At 31.3% G+C, this 17,705-nt stretch overlaps 1 pseudogene; it reads left to right on the top strand.

The window, feature by feature from the left end:
- The first annotated feature begins 7,830 nt into the window (after positions 1-7,830).
- Positions 7,831-12,415, top strand: LOC120090744 (annotated as a pseudogene).
- The last annotated feature ends 5,290 nt before the right edge of the window (positions 12,416-17,705 follow it).

Raw genomic sequence — 17,705 nt, 5'->3', positions numbered from 1 at the left:
CATAGAAAAGATCTTTTTGAAGAAGCAGCCAAAGTGGAGGAGAACATTGCTGTGATGGTCAAAGGTGTGTGTAAATTATATTCTGAGAAGCTGGTCATCGCAAAGGAAAGCTTGAAAGTGAGTTAAAATTTCTTGAGTATAATGCATGCTTGAGAACAAGCATGATTTTAAGTTTGGGGGTGTGATGACATGCAGAAATGCATGTCATCTTAGGCCTTTTACTTAGAATTATGAAGGTTGTTAGGCAGAATATGAATCAATCATGATAGGAATTCACAAGAATATGAGCTTGCATCGATCAGCATGTCGAATCTCAGCTAACTTGTTATTTTGCGATAATTATACGTTCAATGTTCTATTTTTGTAGCCAATGTAGGAAATGAACGCAAATGCAGAAACCGAACCATTGCATAGACGACTGCATGCGGAGAAACATTCGATCGCAAGGCAAATGCATCGATCAATGCATGGATGTTGCGGTAATTAGCCGTATGCGTCCATTGCACGGGAGTTGTGCTCGTCAAGCGATTGCGGTCATAATGTAGAGTTTCACTGTTAAGCGAATGTGGCCATTGAATGATTGCAGATACACGACAATGCATTCTAATGGGATCAATGCAAGGTATGTGGAATGAACGCATCAACGCATCTACCTCGAGAAAATCCAAACATGATGTTGACATTTCACCTACCACGCCATTAGTGGCAGAGGTTTAGAAAGGACGAACGCACCGAATGTCAGACTCAGAGCAGTTCAATTAATGTTGTCGGCGATCCAAGCTCTATAAATAGAGACCGAAGAGCTGAAAAATCGATCATCCGGAGATTATCCCTCAACCGGGCATTTTCCTCGCGATCCAGACAAACGCGTGAGAAGATGACTGAGAGTTCTTCACCTTTTTCATCCATTCCGAGTGACGACCTCGATTGGAGTTGGATCTCAAGAGAGTCAGCTCCTCCACCCATCCATGGCACCACCGTCAGCCTTGACACACATTCGCTGGAAGCAAAGTTTTGCTTCTAGCCGGTCAGTCCTCTTTCCTTTCTTTTTCTTTATTGTATTGTATGACATTTTGAATTAAGGAATTAATACAATCTGTTTTCAATGCACTTCTCTGTTTCCTTCAACTCCATCTCCACCTTCTTGCTTAGAATCTTACTTTCATTGCAACACTTAGTGCGATTGCTTGGGTATTGCATACTTAGTCATGTGGATTAGGGATATGAAGCATGTAGCAAACCACCGAGAGGTGTGCATTGCGCGAGTGTGTGAGTAATCTTATTTGCTTAGTGCGAAGCTGCTGCAACGCCTGTCTATGGGCTAACGCATTGCTTGTCTATGAGTGAAGTCAGCAACAATCAACTGCCCAAGAGGGTAAGTGGTTGAACGCATTAAGCAAGGTATACATTGTTTACTAGGGATAGTAACAATCTTATATTAGCAAAGTTTATGCGATTGTCTTGTATTATGTATGCTTCATTCGTCCATTAGGGATACTCGGAAGGGTAGTCTAAGGACAGGATCTAGGCTTGGGAAGGTTAAGTCAGAATCTAGGCTTGAGAGAGCCAGATTAGAACACATAATACAAGAGATAGGCGCTTAGGAATGAGCCTATTTGTTATTAACGCATCGCATGCATCCTAGAGATAGGATACGATTGAATGCAGTCACCTTGCTTTCATGCATTGTGCATCATCACATAGGACAAGAGTAGAGTCTTAGGAATAAGCTCTATGGACACTTTTACATTCAACACATGCATCCTAGAATTAGGAGCACCGCATTTCCATTAGAAAATGACTTGTCGTGTATGGTTGTAGCATGATTGCATGGATTGCGATGACTAAGGTTGCCCTTGCGATCACTCTTAAGTTCTACAATGAAAACATCACCGCATTTTATCCATTTTCCCGTTCATTTATTTCATGTTAAGGTTTGTCGCATCTCTACCTTTCATGCATATTCTCATTGTGTTATCTGATAGATAGAAGTAAGAGTAGGATTAACATAGCAATATCCCCTTCATTCTTTTATTCAAATCGCCGCATGCACATCACCGTAAACATATAGCTACAAGTCCCTATGTTCAACCTCGGATTACCCGAGAAACTTGCGTTCATGTTATACTTGGCGTGAACGCAAGAAAACTTGTGACAGGACGCATGGTCATTGCATACATTCGTTAACGCATTATTCAGTCCAATGCATGACCATCGACGCATGTCTATCAACGCATATCTTAGGAACATGCATCACATACCGCGTCCAAGGGAAGTTGGTTGTTGAGTAAAATTGACTTCCAATTTCCACCATAACCCACCCTTTCCTTGGCCCGAAGGGATTCGGTTTATAGGTTGGACCTTAAACCAATTGTTCATTAGAGGATCAGTGAAACTTAAGGAATAAGATGTAGTCTTGGGGGTAAAACAGTTTTTATGACCCAGCGAGATTAGAACAACCTGGAAGATAGCTTACTAATCATGGTTATATCAAATGGACACGAATATATCTATAGTGAGGGGAGTGCAACTATGGAACTATAGTGGAATGACCCGTTAGTTAACGAATGTTGATTAGCTCCATCTAAAGAGTTTAGCCAGCTAATCTCACTTCGTTGGAGCCTATGATTATAGGTCCATTAGGTTCCCCTACTAGCCCATATGGAATAAACTTAGAACAGTATGATAGAATGATTCGAATTGTTCGAATTAGGTGAAGAGAGAGAAACCGACAAATATATGTGATATAGTGGTCGGTTTTCAGTTTAGAGATATAACTTTAATATTTAAATGTGATTTAAATATCAATAATATGAATACGTTCATATTCGGAAGCTCGAAAATAATGGAAATGGTCAAAGATGTAAAATGTCAAAGAGTTGACTTCTGACTTTAAAAAGTCAAAGTTTGACCAACCTTATATTCAAATGTGATTTAAATTTCGAGAAAATGAATGTGGATTCATGCTCGGGAGGTCAAAATTAGTCAACACGAAAAAAATCATAAAAAGTCAAAATGTTGACTTTTTGGTCAAAGTTTGACTTTGACAAAATGACTATTTTTCCTTTGACTAAAGTTAGTGCGAAAATCCAAACTTTTATTGGATAATTCCACTAACAAAATATTGGGCTATGTGTTGGCTTATAATGGAGACATTAAGCTCACTTAGATAGTGAATTCTAGGTGTTGGATTTTTATAGATTTGGTTCATGCAATTGTTGTATGGCTTTTTTCTATAAATTGGGCTTTGAATTTGGACTAAAAAGTTTTTGGCCTTTTTGGCAAAATTATTTTCTAAACTTTTGCTAGAAAAATAAAAACCCGAAACCAAAAAAATCCATCTTCTTTTCCATCTCTTTCTCTTCTCGTGTTCTTCATCCATCGGGTCCTACAACTCAATTATGAGTCCAGAGGATAGTAGGTCAACTCTAGTGGTGGTTCGAAAGAGTTCGGGTCGAGATTCAGCAAGGAAAAGCAGTTTTCGGGAGCTTCAAAGGTAAGTTAATTTACTGTTTTTCCTCCATTTTGCATGCTAAATTCCTTTTAATTAAAAGCAATTAGAGTGTCATTAGGTCATTTTTCCACTGCGTATGTCTCGTGTTCCATTACCCACTTGCCACTTTGCCTATAAATAGTAGCATTTGTTAGATCTTAAAATCACACACACATTGGACAAATTCCATACAAATTGTAGAAAGTAGAAAAATTTGAGAATTTTCTCATTTCTCATTTTGCTATTTTATTTTATTTATATACTATGTTTTATTTATTTTATTATTTTATTATATTTTATTACCATTCGTGTTCCTATTGTGCTCCTCAAATTCACAACAAAAATATTATTGTATTTGTTTCATATATAAACATTATTATTTTACAAATACTTTGCTAATTACACACTGATTAGTTCTTATTGATTTTTTTTTATATGTGGTAGGTTTTTGGGCTATTTGGGCACTGAGATGAGATATGATCTCATATATTTGTGGAGTTTTTATGTCTTAAGGAGTTCATATGTCTGCGTGTTTATTCTATTTTTTAATTTAAGCAATTATTTTACAAATTTGTGCATGCAAATTTCTAGTTAAGTTTGACAAAATTATATTGGATTCATTGGAATGAAATAAATTTGGATTTATACTATAAGTGAAGTATTCTCAAAATGTAATGGTACTATAATGATCCTATTAATGTCATGTTAGATGGTTAACACAAAAAGATGGAACAAAAGCAACATTCTTTAGTCTAGTTATATGATGCAAAAGACTATATTTTAATAATACAATTAGAAAGACTAAATTTTGACATTTAAGAATATAACTAAAAGTAGCTCAATCTTATTGAGGAATCCACGTTGAAAAAAATTAGGACCTCACAATATTTATAAGATAGATTGATTACTCCTCCCATTACCAATCGATTTTGAGATGGAACTCTAAGTCGTCTAATATATCTTATAAATACTGAGAGATCTCTTGATCTGTCTAATGTGAAAATCTTTAACAATATTAGGACTTGTTTGGTAGGTAATCTGTAAACATAATTTTGAAAATAAAAGATTCGATGAAAATAAAATTGTATGTTTTCATATATGTATTATTGAAAATGTGAGAACATGTGAACATGTACTAGAGTAGGATTCATTTTAAGAGAGGATCGAATCCATTTTAGAGGGCATCTTAGTTTGTTGGGTCAATTCAAAGGTTATGTTTACTGTTGTTCCAAATTTCTTCTTTTAGTTCTTTACTTTTTTTTTTTTTTCATTTCTTATTGTTATTTCACTGTTTATTATATTGCAACCCATGACATTGGAATTAATGAAGTCCATTCATTCTTATCTAGCTATAGACTAAGTTTTCTAAGGGATTCAGCCATATGGATGTTGGGTTTTATGTCTTAAAACTCTTGGTTTGTAAATAATAGAACTTATTTTGAAAATTCAATGAAATTGTTATTGAATCTATTATTTTTTTTAGAAATCCAATAAATTAAATTCCCTTGACTATTACATGAGTACTTGAAGTTTATATGGAGACATACAAGTGGATCAGGTTCGAGCCAAATGATCTATAGTATATAAATAAGGTTGGGTACCTTTTTCTGGTAACACTATTGGATGTGCCCTACTCTTCAGTTGTTACAAAGAGTTGTAAAGTGCTACAAATGAAGTGATCCTAATTCTTTCATGTTGGGACATGAGGTGTGGGGGTGTCTTGTGCAAATGAGTTTTGTGCAAGATCGGACTATGAAACTAGTCACTCTTACTTTATAACGTTGTTTACTGTTCAAGACTGACTATTTCAAAGCGATGACCTAGGTAACTTGACCTTAATCCTGAGCTAACTATGAACTCCTATTTGTTCGGGATTATCCTTTGATTTGCAAATGGTGAGATTCGACCAACTGCCTCTGCTCAATAAGTTTACCATTTTGGAGATAAGACTGGATAAATAGCTGGGAACATAGGGTGCAAGACGAAATTCACTCCTACTCGATTAGGATTTGTAGAGAGATTGTTCCCTTCAAGTGTTGATTTTGGGTCTTGAACAAGAGGCCTCACCCTCTCATTAGCTTGAGAGGGATTCGATTTGATGATTGGATCACAAATAAATTGTTCATTAGGGGATTAGAGGGACTAAGAAACAAGAGGTAATTTCGGGGATAAAACAGAGCTTCGATCCAACCGTTATTATGAGCAACCTGTGAAGGGTTAACTTACTAATCATGGTTATATCGAGTGGACATAATATATCTACAATGAGGGGAGTTCAATTATGGACTTTAATGGAATCACCAATTAGTTAACGAATAGGGGTTAGATCGGTCTAATGAGTTTAGCCGATTAATCTTGGATCGTTGGAGCCCATGATCTGTAGGTTTGCGAGGCCCCCCTACTAGCTCGTAAATGAATTAGCTCTAGAATAGCGTGATAAGTTAATTTGAAGTGTTCAAATTAGAATTAAATGAAATTGGAGAAAAAATATTTAAATATGATTTAAATATTTGAAGATAGTATTGTGTAAAATTAATTTAATATTTGATATTAAATTATTTAGAATTATTTAAATTATTTAAATAATTATTTATTAATTTTATTAAGAAAATTAATTTTTGTAAAATTAATAATATTTTCAGTTTTATTAGATAAAACTGATTTATGAAATTAATTTTTAATAAAATTGAAAAAGAAGAGAAAAATCACAAAGTTGGAAAATAGGTTTTTCCATTGTCTTCATGTAGTAGCTCACAAACAACCCACTTTAAGTCTTCATTAACTCCAAACATGAGTTGCTTCTCATGCAGCAAATCTCTTTGCATGAATGTCTGCAATATTGAAGAGATTGGATTGTTTTGAAGAAAATGCAACCGAACAAGTTTTTTAGAAAAAATTCGTGAGAGAAGAAATTGTTCTTCTACTGTGTTACTGCGGTGAGCTTCTCCAAATTCCCTTAATTCAGGCTTATTTTGAGTCCCACTACTCAATCTTCAGCACCAAGCCAGTAGTGAAGATCTTGGAGTGGTCTACAACAAGATTCAGAGGAGATTTGTAGTTGGTTTCAAGCTTAGAGGAAGTTCTTCAAAGGTATGTCATGAAACCCATTTATTTATGTTAAAGCATGTTTTCTTTTCTGCCAAAATTAATGAATTAGAGTGCTTATGGATCTCTGGTAATTTTTGTTGTGCATTGGTAGCTTCTAACAATGGATACCCCTAAGATTTTATGACTTAAGTTCATGCTAATTCATCACATTGATTTAATTCTTACATTTCTTTTGTTGGTTCTTCTTTTTTTTTTTTTTTTTTTTTTTTTTTTTTTTTTTTGTAATCTTGTTAAGTTGAATCGATCACATAATTTAACATGTTATGGAGTCTTAATACTAAGAAGATTGAGATATAAACTGATTTCACAAAGAGATAAGAGCCTAGAGACAAGACTCTCTTATATGTTTAGAGATAAGGTTCACTATAGCTAAGATTAATAAATTATATGGAAATGGTTTAAGATTCATCTAGCGATATATAATATACAATAATATTTAATATTTTGGCTTTCTATAATACACACACACACACATATATATATATATATATAATTGGTTCGGTTTAATTTTAACTAACATAAACGGTTTGATTTTATAATATATATATCTATGTGTGTGTGTGAAAGTTGAGTTGTGTACAGAGGCCATTGAAATTTTTTTTTGTGCACGTATAGATGAAAGAAAAATATCATTGGTTTGCACAAGCACTATGTTATTTGATGTTAGAGAGAATCGAACCTCTAATCTTGACAGGTTGATAGTACAAGACTATGATAGTTGAACTATATTTATTTTGGCCAAAATGTTTAAATATTGATTCACTCATGACAATTTAGGAGTTTAATTGATATAATTACAAGATTCACATAATATTTTTGGAACAAAATTTGTAGAAAAATGTAAATTGCACCAAAATTTTACAGTTTAAATAAATACAAAAGATATAATATAATGCTGAAATTTGTTCAAAAGTATATTTTCTCGTATGGAAATTCCTTTCTATTCTCTTTTTGATCAAAATTTCGTTTATAATCCACTCCATTTGGATTCTAGTGTTCTTGTTGAGTCGGTCAATATCTCAGGTAGTTAAGTTTAAGATTTATACCAAGATTACTTCCCCTTTTCCATTTCAATTTATTCATCAAATTGATGGTAATACTGTGTTTTACAGTCCTATAAAAGGGGAACAAGTTTTGTTTTGTTTTGTTTTTTTTTTTACCGTAGCATATGCAGGAGCTCATTCCTCTTTGTAACTTAATCGATCTTCTTGATATTTAAATAAATAATAATGGCGGCTATTCCTTCCATAACTATGGTGTTGACTGGTGTACTGGAAATGGGAAAAGTGCAACCAGAAACAGTATTTTTGGAAAGAAAGGTGTTCACATCAAGAAAAAGTTCATCTAGCATTACAAAAACTTCTACCTTGGAAAAATGTGTACGGTACGATGGGTAAATCATAAATGTCATCTATACTCCTGGTATGACATTACTAATTAACGCTCGGTTTGATAACTATTTGATAAAGAGAACTACCTCAATCACGTATGAGAACTCTCATTATTCTAAGTGAACCCCCACAACAATAATAAGAATAACCCTGATTAACTATTTAGTAAGCAATCCCAAGAAAGTTAAACAGATTTGGCTTGGAAGATTGATCGATGATCAAGAAGAAATGAGAACTTGTTCCTAATTTCAAGATTACGAACTCTCCACAATCTAATTGATCAAACTAGATTGAAAGTTCTAGTACATGCATTCTAAACACAAGAATACAAAGAAAAAGCATAAAGCTTGAGAGAATAATGTCTAATGAAATTTCATTCAAATTCAAAGTCATGTTCTCCTATGATGATCGGCTGCTTATCATTCTCCCCTTCTTTAAGAAGATTCGTCCTTGAATTTTTAGGATCGTCTTGTAAAGCAACTTTGTAATCATCGTCTTGAATTTTGGAAAGAAGTTTGAAAGGCTTGTCTTCTCCAAAATCAAATGTGAAATTTCTTTGAAAAGCACTCCTCCCCATTCGTCATTGATTGAATCTTTCAAACTCGATGCTCCACTTTGCTTTTGATGAATCATAAAAATAATAGGAAAAATAATTATAAAGAACATTAGTTAAAACAATAATCTCACTCTCATGAATTTTTTACTCAAATCTTTTTTTTTCCTCTTAATCACACTATCTTCTTTTGTTTTTATCACCCATGTCTCTCTTTTGTTCATTTTCTTTGTCTCGAAACTGTCTTCACTTGTCTTTACGGAGTTTTTCATGACCTCACATACTACAAGTATCTCATCACTCTCCATAACTACTTTACCCTTTGATTCCTCTCTCAAACTTTGATGATCATAATCATTCATCTCAACATATAATTCAAATATCTCCTTGTTCACCCCAGCAACCTCACCATTGGTATCTTCCTCGTCAACTTGAGATTGATCTCCATCAATTGGTTGCTCATCTTCAAATATTGGAAAATCTTCTTGACTTGGAATAGGTTGGTTGACTCGATTCTTCCTTACTTTTCTTGCAACCTCAACTCTTGATTCAATTGAGATATATAAGCCAATGAATTATGTAATTTAGCCAAACTTTCTCGAATGTTCTTCAAAAAACTATCATCACTATGGTTCATCTCTCAATGATGTCTTCTTTTGTGAAACATAGCGTAAGATTTTCTAATATCTCAAACTTTCAGCAAGTATTCTTATGAAAATCATGCAAGAAATTCCAATATAGCCTAGAATGCAAAAAGTCATAAAATCTCGAAATTATAAAAAAAAGATAAGGAAAGATGCAAAAGAATTTTTTTTTTTTTTTTTTGTAAAATTTTTCCAGCAAATACACTTAAATATGAAGGATAAATAAAAGAAAATGAAAGGTCACAAGAAAAAAAAAAAGACTTTTTTTTCTTTCACTTCTTTGTTTTCTTTTTTTTTTTTTAAAAAAAAAATAGGAAGTGCACAAAAAAATGAAGGAAATTGAAAAAGATGAAAAGTCACAAGAAAGATGGATAGAATAGAGTTAGACGGAGAAAATAAAGATCGAATGAAAAATAGAAAAAAAAAAGATATAATCTATTTAGAGCCAAAGCTCTGATAAAAAATGATAAAGAGAACCACCTCAATCACGTATGAGAACTCCTTTTATTCTAGGTGAACCCCACAACAGTAATAAGAATAACCCCGATTAACTATTTAGTAAGCAACCCCAAGAAAGCTAAATAGATTTGACTTGGAAGATTGATCGATGATCCAGAAGAAAGGAGAACTTGTTCCAAACTAGATTCAAAGTTCTAATACAGGCATTCTAAACATATAAATACAAAGAAAAAGCATAAAACTTGAGAGAATAATCTCTAATGAAATTTCATTCAAATTCAAAGTCATGTTCTCCTATGATGATCAGCTGCTTATCACTTTTATTAATGTTTTTTAATATAATTTAATCTTCTTTTGGTAACCATTTTTTTTTTATTTTTAGTTTTTGGTTTTTGAAAATTAAGTAAAAATAAAATAGTTACTTAACAATGCTTTAATTTTTTTTTTCTTTCTTGTTTTTGAAAATTATGAATATAAACACTAGTTTCATCTATTATTTTCTATATTTTGCTGTTTCATTTTAGAAGTATTTCAAAATCAAAGTTAAAATTTGAAAACTAAAAAAAGTAATTTTAAAAACTTGTTTTTTTAATTAAAAATTAATTGGTTAAGAGTTCTAATGTTGTTGTAGGAAATACAAAAACTATGAATAAGAAATTGGAAAAAAATAAGCACAATTTCCTTAGGTTGTTTTTTTATTTTTATTTTTTTAATTAAGCTTAAAACACACTATCACCGCTCATGAATTTTCTTATTTTCTTGTCTTCTTCTGAAGAGTGCTTTCAAAAATCAATCTAAATGTCTCATCCTTGATTTTTTTTTTTTTTTATGAATTTGACAAAAGAAGTTGTTGAAGAAATAGTTTTGGAAACTTGATTTTGTTTTTGAAAAAGTTTTAATATTGTTGAAGTATATAATTCTCTCACTCATATTTTTTTTACATCATTAAGTGATAAATTATTTTTATCTATAGGTCTCACACAATTCTTAAATGTTTATTTTATGACAAATAATGAATGAAAGGTCGTAGTACGAAGATTTTTCCATATCATATATATTTTCTTGAGTTTAACTAAGAATTAAAATATTTATTAGTTAGGGTAGATGAAAACTATGGTAAAGAAGTTATAAGAAAATAATCACAATTTTTAAAGAAGTTATCAAATGATCATAATCAATTAAACTTGACTATAAGAATTGAGACTACACATATATAAAAATTAATGCATAAATAATTTTCAAATAAAATCTTAATAAATGGTTATGATCATTTATGACTTCGATCGATTAAGTTATAATTTTCAAATGAAATCTTAATAACAATCCTTGTTTTCAACTTTTAATCAAACGACAATAATATATATGAAATGTTTTGACGTGGATTTCTCACCATGCAACAAATTAGGAAAAAATGTGTAGGAATGTTCTATTTATTCAATGAAATAAAATCCACCTCAAGAGAAATAACGAAGTGCATAAAATTGGCAAGTGGATGTATTCATGCACTTATTTTAGTTTTTTTAGTAAGAAACCGATTCACTCAAGAAGAAGAAGCCGCCATTAAAACCCTACAAAATACATTTGGACCCAAAATTGTGGATTACACCATCTTAACGGGAGGGGACGAATTCGACGACGGTGATGACATAGAAGATTACTTGAGCCATGAATGTCCTGCAGCTTTGAAGGATATTCTAGCTGCCTGCAAGAAATGTGTGATTTTTGACAACAAAACTAACAGTAAAGCAAAGAAGGAAGAACAACTGAATGAGCTTTTGGATTTAGTGAAGGAAACTATCAACCAAAATGGAGGACGGCCCTACAAACCTCCTCTGATTTCTAATAAAGAAAGCTTGAACAGTCTTGCACGCAAGACATTTATTCTGATCCCAAGCTTCAGGAAAAGTTGAATGAGGTAGATCCCACATCCTTAAATCTGTCATTTTGTATCAATTTTTATCCAATTAGATTTTAGATTTAATTAGTAAACTATCTTTCTATTTCTAACTCAACTTGATTTTTGCTAATTTCACCCACGAAGTAAGTTAAAAACCTCTTTAATCTCACTAATTCCAGTGATATCAAGTTTTGTACCAATTTAAATTTTATTTAATACGCAAATTAACAATTGAATCATTTTTTAAAATTAAACTCACAAAGTTTAATAAAAATGTAGCTCTAATGTTTTTTTTCTTTGAAATTTAATTTTCAGTTTTGTATAATACATGTGTTTTATAATGCTTATTAATTTTGTAATTATTTAATTTGTCAATTATGCTTATTAATTTTGTAATTTTTCTGAAATTTTTATATTATGTATAAAAATGAAACTATAAGTTTTTTTTAAACATTAATTTCAAGAAAATAAACTTAACTGCATTAAGTTTCTTTTGACATAAAATCTTAGTTCATGCTCGAGGTAAACAACATGTTTCAACGACGATTGGAAGATGAAAGAGAAGCATACCGCCAAGTAGAAGAGAAAACCCAACAAATACGGAAACAATATGATGATGAAATTCAAAAGCTCAATGAATTGTTACATATTTTACCCCAAAGACCATCACTAGTCAAGGTTGAGCAAAATTATGAACATGATAATCTAATTCAGCCAACACCTCATAATCTATTTCAGCCAACACCAATATCTCATAATCTAGTTCAGCCTGCACCCGTCGATGTTGAGCAAAATTTTGTATATAATAATCTAATTCAGCCCACAACTATCAAGGTTGAGATAAATTCTGAATATCATAATCTAGTTTAATCTATAATTAGAAGCCTAAGACGTCTACTTTGAATGTTATTATAAAAATTGTAATTAGTATGATTGCATGCATTATACGTGTAATTTAAATATATTTAAACCTTGTTTGAATAAGGCATCTCCCATTTGTGATGTGTCTCTTTGTATATTGCACTATTAAATGATGGATGTAATGGATTATTATCACATATATCATATATGTTATATATATATTTCAGTTTGATGTTTTTCACGTGAACAATGAACTATTAAAATATATTAAGTATATGTTTAAGAGTGATTATGAAATGATTAAAATCACTTTTATCGATCATTTTCGAAATTATTGTACAATATGTTTTTAATCATTCAAAGCCAAATTTGATGAAAGAAAAAATCAGACATTAAATTATATTTAAGAGGTTCCAGTCATGTTTTGAAGTGATTATGAACACGATAAAAAGTAATTTTAACAATTTCCAAAATCACTAAAAAACATGCAATTAATAAGTCATTTTAATATATATGTGTATTTTATTGGTTTTTTTACCCTTAATCTCAAATTAATTAATCAATTAATGTTTTGATAATAACAAAGTTCTCTTATTCACTAACAATTTTAGTGGTTTGAAGTGTGATTACGTAGAGGTCGGATCAATGAATTCAATGCAATTTGACTCACTCAAATCGGAGCTTAAATGAAGAAGATGTGGCCGAAATAAGTTTAACGAAAAAATCCCAAGCTGATGATGTGACAGATTCTTTTCATCAAAGTGACCCGTTGAAATGTGCTACTTGGAGTATAGAAGGAATGACATATGGTGGACTTTTCATTTTTTTTTATTGATTTAAAAAAAATAAATTTAATATTATTTTATGTTTGTATCCAAAGACTAGTTTTTGATGTATGGTAAACTTTTACTTTTTGTTCAATTCTAAAAGAAAATGGTTTTAGAAAGTATATATATATATATATATATTATATTATGTTTGTATCTAATAGTTAGTTGAGTTTAAATCACTATCATTCAATTTTCTTTTATCAATATACAATGGCCAAAATTGAATTTGATTTCACCTACCTCATATCTTTTTAAAATCTTCATCTTCTCCAAAATTAAAACAACATTTACACATTTTTACAATCATAAAAGCCACTATTTTTATTCTCTCAAAGCTCTAACTTTTTCTTTTCATCTCATTCTTGAGAGAGATATATTGTATTGTGAGGATTTATTTGTTGGGTGCTCAAATTTGTAGTTCTACTCCTTAAGAGAGTTTTTCCTCATCTTGTTCTTCATTTCCAAATCATTGTATGTGTTGCTTTTCATCACGGAAAAAAGAGTGGTTGTAACGGTTTGACCTCAATTGTGCGAATGATCGATTTTGTTCCTACGTTTGGAAAAAGAATATTGTAGCGATTAGACTCTGAGCCATAAAAAGAGTCAAGTTTGAGTGACATATCCAATAGGAGATTGGAAAGTGGATGTAGGTTAGTTGTATCAAACCACTCTAAATTTTTTGTATCAATTTCACTATCCCTCTCATATTTAATTTTGTAATTAATCTATTATTATATTTTATTTGCATGAAGTTAATTGCTATAATTTATTCTTGAAATTAATTGCTCAAGTTTGTCTATTTTGTTTGGTTGAATTTATCTTGCATGTTTATGTTACCAACCTTGTTATGAAAATTAAATTGGATACTTAAATTTGTTAATGTAACTTTATTGGTCATTTAAAGTGAATGCATATATATGAAACTATTATTTAAATTACTTATTTTTCAAAAAGTATATTAATTTTATTAATTTTTTCTTTTCATTTAATAATTCATTTAATATATATATGTATATATTAAATCAAATCAAATTTAATATATATAATTAAATAAATATTAATTAATTAACAACTAATTAATTAACAAAATAATTATCATATATTTAATTTCATTTGAATCATATTCAAATAATATCCTCTAACCTATAGGTTTAATGTGAATCTCATTCATATAAATAATATTTTAATCTTATTCAAATATTTATTTATCTTATATAACCTACAGATTCAATATGAATCTCATTCATATTAATTTAACATGTAGTTATAATATGAATCTCATTCATATTGTTTAATATTTGTATCTTACTCAAATTCATTATTTTCTCATATAATAAAGTATAATTTTGAATCTCATTCTAAATTAAAATGTATCTATATACATTATATTAATTGTATCTCATGCAATTAATTCTCTTATTTAATTTGAACAATCAAATAAATCCAAAATTATATGATTCTTGTTTTACCCTTATTGAGCTAGCAAAGGGACCTAATGGATCCATAGATTAGAAACTCTAATTATATGAGATTAATTAATTAAACTTTTTAGTTAAATTAATCAACATTCATTAACTTTAGGTCACTCCACTAAAGACCCACGGTTGCACTCCTCGCACTATATATATATTTGTGTCCATGGATATAACCAATCAACAGTACGTCGACCCTTCACGAATATCTCGCAATTACACTGGGGGTAAAATTACCATTTTACCCATGTAATTATATCTAACTTCTTAAGTCTCGATGATCCTCTAATGAACAATCTATTTATGGTTCTACCATAAAAAATAAAAAAAAAACCCTCTTAGGCCAGTGAGAAGGAGGGCCCCATTGTTCAAGACTTGGAGTCAGCACTTAAGGGAGAAATTCATCTAAGTACCCTAAAGACGAGAAAGAGTTAATTCCATCTTGTGTAGCTATGCTTCCAGCTTCCTACTCGGACAAATCTTCAAAATGGTAGGTTTATTGAGTTGACGAGTCAAACCACTCTCACTCATATAAATAAAAGGACTATCCTTATAGATAGGAGTTCATCACTCACTTAGGATTGAGGTCGAGTTATCTACGGTCATTCTATGACATGTTAATCTCTTCAATCAATGGTTTTATAAAGAGAGATTAATCATTTCGTATTCTGATCTTATACAAACTCTTTGTGTAGGATACCTCCGGAAGAGAATACTCATAGCAGAAAGATCGGGGTCCCAATTTTAATTTTAGAAAACATAAAATATAGAGGACGAAAACCTATGATAAGCACAAATTACTTTAAGCATGCTATCATAGTTAAAGAGAAAGAAGGAATTAAGAACTTACCCTTGGAGATAAAACTCTTCATGAATCCTCTCCCGATCTACTGCACGAACAACCTGCACTCGCCCCACGAATGTTGGGTTTTATGTTCTAAAACTCGTAGTTTGTAAAATGATTTAACAATTTCTATAATCAATAAACTTATTATTGATTTTATAAATTGTATGAAAGTCTAAATCCAATAAAATAAGACCTATGACTATTACATGAGTACTTGAACTTTATGTGGAGACATAAGAGTGGATTAGGTTCGAGTAAATAGTTAAAATAATCTATAGTACATGAATAAAGTTGAGTACCTTGTTCTGGTAACACTATTGGATGCGGCCTACTATATAGTTGTTACAAAGAGTTGTAAAATGCTACATACGATGTGATCCTAATTCGTACATGTTATGACATGAGGAGTGGGGGTGTCCTATGCAATGAGTTTGCATAAGATCGGACCAAGAAATAAGTCACTCTTACTTTATAGCGCTGTTTACTGTATAAGACTAACTATTTCACCTAGATGACTTAGGTAACTCGATCTTAATCTTGAGCTAACTATGAACTCTTATTTATTTGGGATTATCCTTAGATTTGCATAGGTGAGAGTTGGCTCAACAGCGCCGGCTCAATAAGACTCCCATTTCAGGGGTAAGACTTAATAGATAACTGGGGACATAGGGTGTAAGACAGAGTTCACGCCTACCCGATTTAGGGATAGGAGAAAGGTTGTTCTCCCAAGTATTGAATCTAGGTCTTTAACAAGGGGCCCTACCCTCTCACTGGTATGAGAGAGTGTGGTTTAGTGCTTGGATCACAAACCGGGTGTTCATTATAGTATTAGTAGGAACTTAAGGAATAAGACGTAATCTCGGGGGTAAAACAGATATTTGACCCAACCGTTATTATGAACAACTTATGAAGGGTTGACTTGCTGATTATAGTTAGATCATGTGGACATAATATATCTACAGTAAGGGGAGTGCAACTATGGATTTTAGTGGAGTGACCCATTAGTTAACAAATGAGGATTAATCTGGTTTAGTGAATTTAGCCAATTCATCTCGAATCGCTGGAGCCCATGATCTTTAGGTCCGCGAGGTCCCCCTATTAGCTCGTAATTGACTAGCTCTAGAACAACATGATAAGTTGATTTGAGACATTCAAATTAGAATTAAGAGAATTAGTAATTATATGAGATATAATTACATGTTTAATTTGAGAATTAAATGGAATAGGAGAATTTATATTTAAATNAATCTCGTATCGTTGGAGCCCATGATCCGTAAGTTCTCGAGGTCCCCCTACTAGCTCGTAACGGACTAGCTCTAGAATAGTGTGATAAGTTAATTTGAAACGTTCAAATTAGAATTAAGAGAATTAGTAATTATATGAGATATAATTACATGTTTAATTTGAGAATTAAATGGAATAGGAGAATTTATATTTAAATATGATTTATATATATAAAGATGGATGTGTGTAAAGATTAATTTAATATTTGATATTAAATTAATTTGTTTTATTTAAAAAATAATTTATGAAATTAATTGTATACATTTTTTAGTTTTAAAATAAAATAAAAAAAAGTTTTGATTTTGTGATAAAATTGAAAAATTGGAAAAATAATACACAAATGGAAAAACCATTTTTTTCCATTATCCATCTTCTACTTGCTCACATGAAAGCCATCACTATTGCCTTGTGTTACTCCAAGCATGAGCTACAACTCATACAACTCTCTTCCTTGCATGATAATCTGCAATATATTGAAGAGTTTGGAGTGAATTTCGGGCATGCAATCAAGAGAGAATTTTAGAGAAAATTTGTACTGAAGAAAGTGTTCTTCAACAAGATTGCTGCTGTGAGCAATTCTCCATTATCCCTTGATTCAACCTTATTTTAATTCCCACAACTCAATCTAGAGCACCAAGAGAATAGTGGGGAAGATCTTGAGGTGATCTATAACAAGATTTGAAGAAGATAGTAGTTGGAGATTGAGCCTTGAAGAAGTTTTACAAAGGTATGTCATGAAACTCACTTGTTTTCTACAAGAGCATGCTTTATATTTTGCCAAAATTAATGAATTAGAGTGCTTAAATGATCCTTGTTGCTTCCGCTGTTGTTGACACATTCCTATAATTAACACACAAACACAACAA

Source organism: Benincasa hispida, chromosome 11 (assembly GCF_009727055.1).
Source record: "Benincasa hispida cultivar B227 chromosome 11, ASM972705v1, whole genome shotgun sequence".
In the NCBI taxonomy this organism is placed as follows: Eukaryota; Viridiplantae; Streptophyta; class Magnoliopsida; order Cucurbitales; family Cucurbitaceae; genus Benincasa; species Benincasa hispida.
This window is presented reverse-complemented; position numbering and strand designations above follow the sequence as displayed.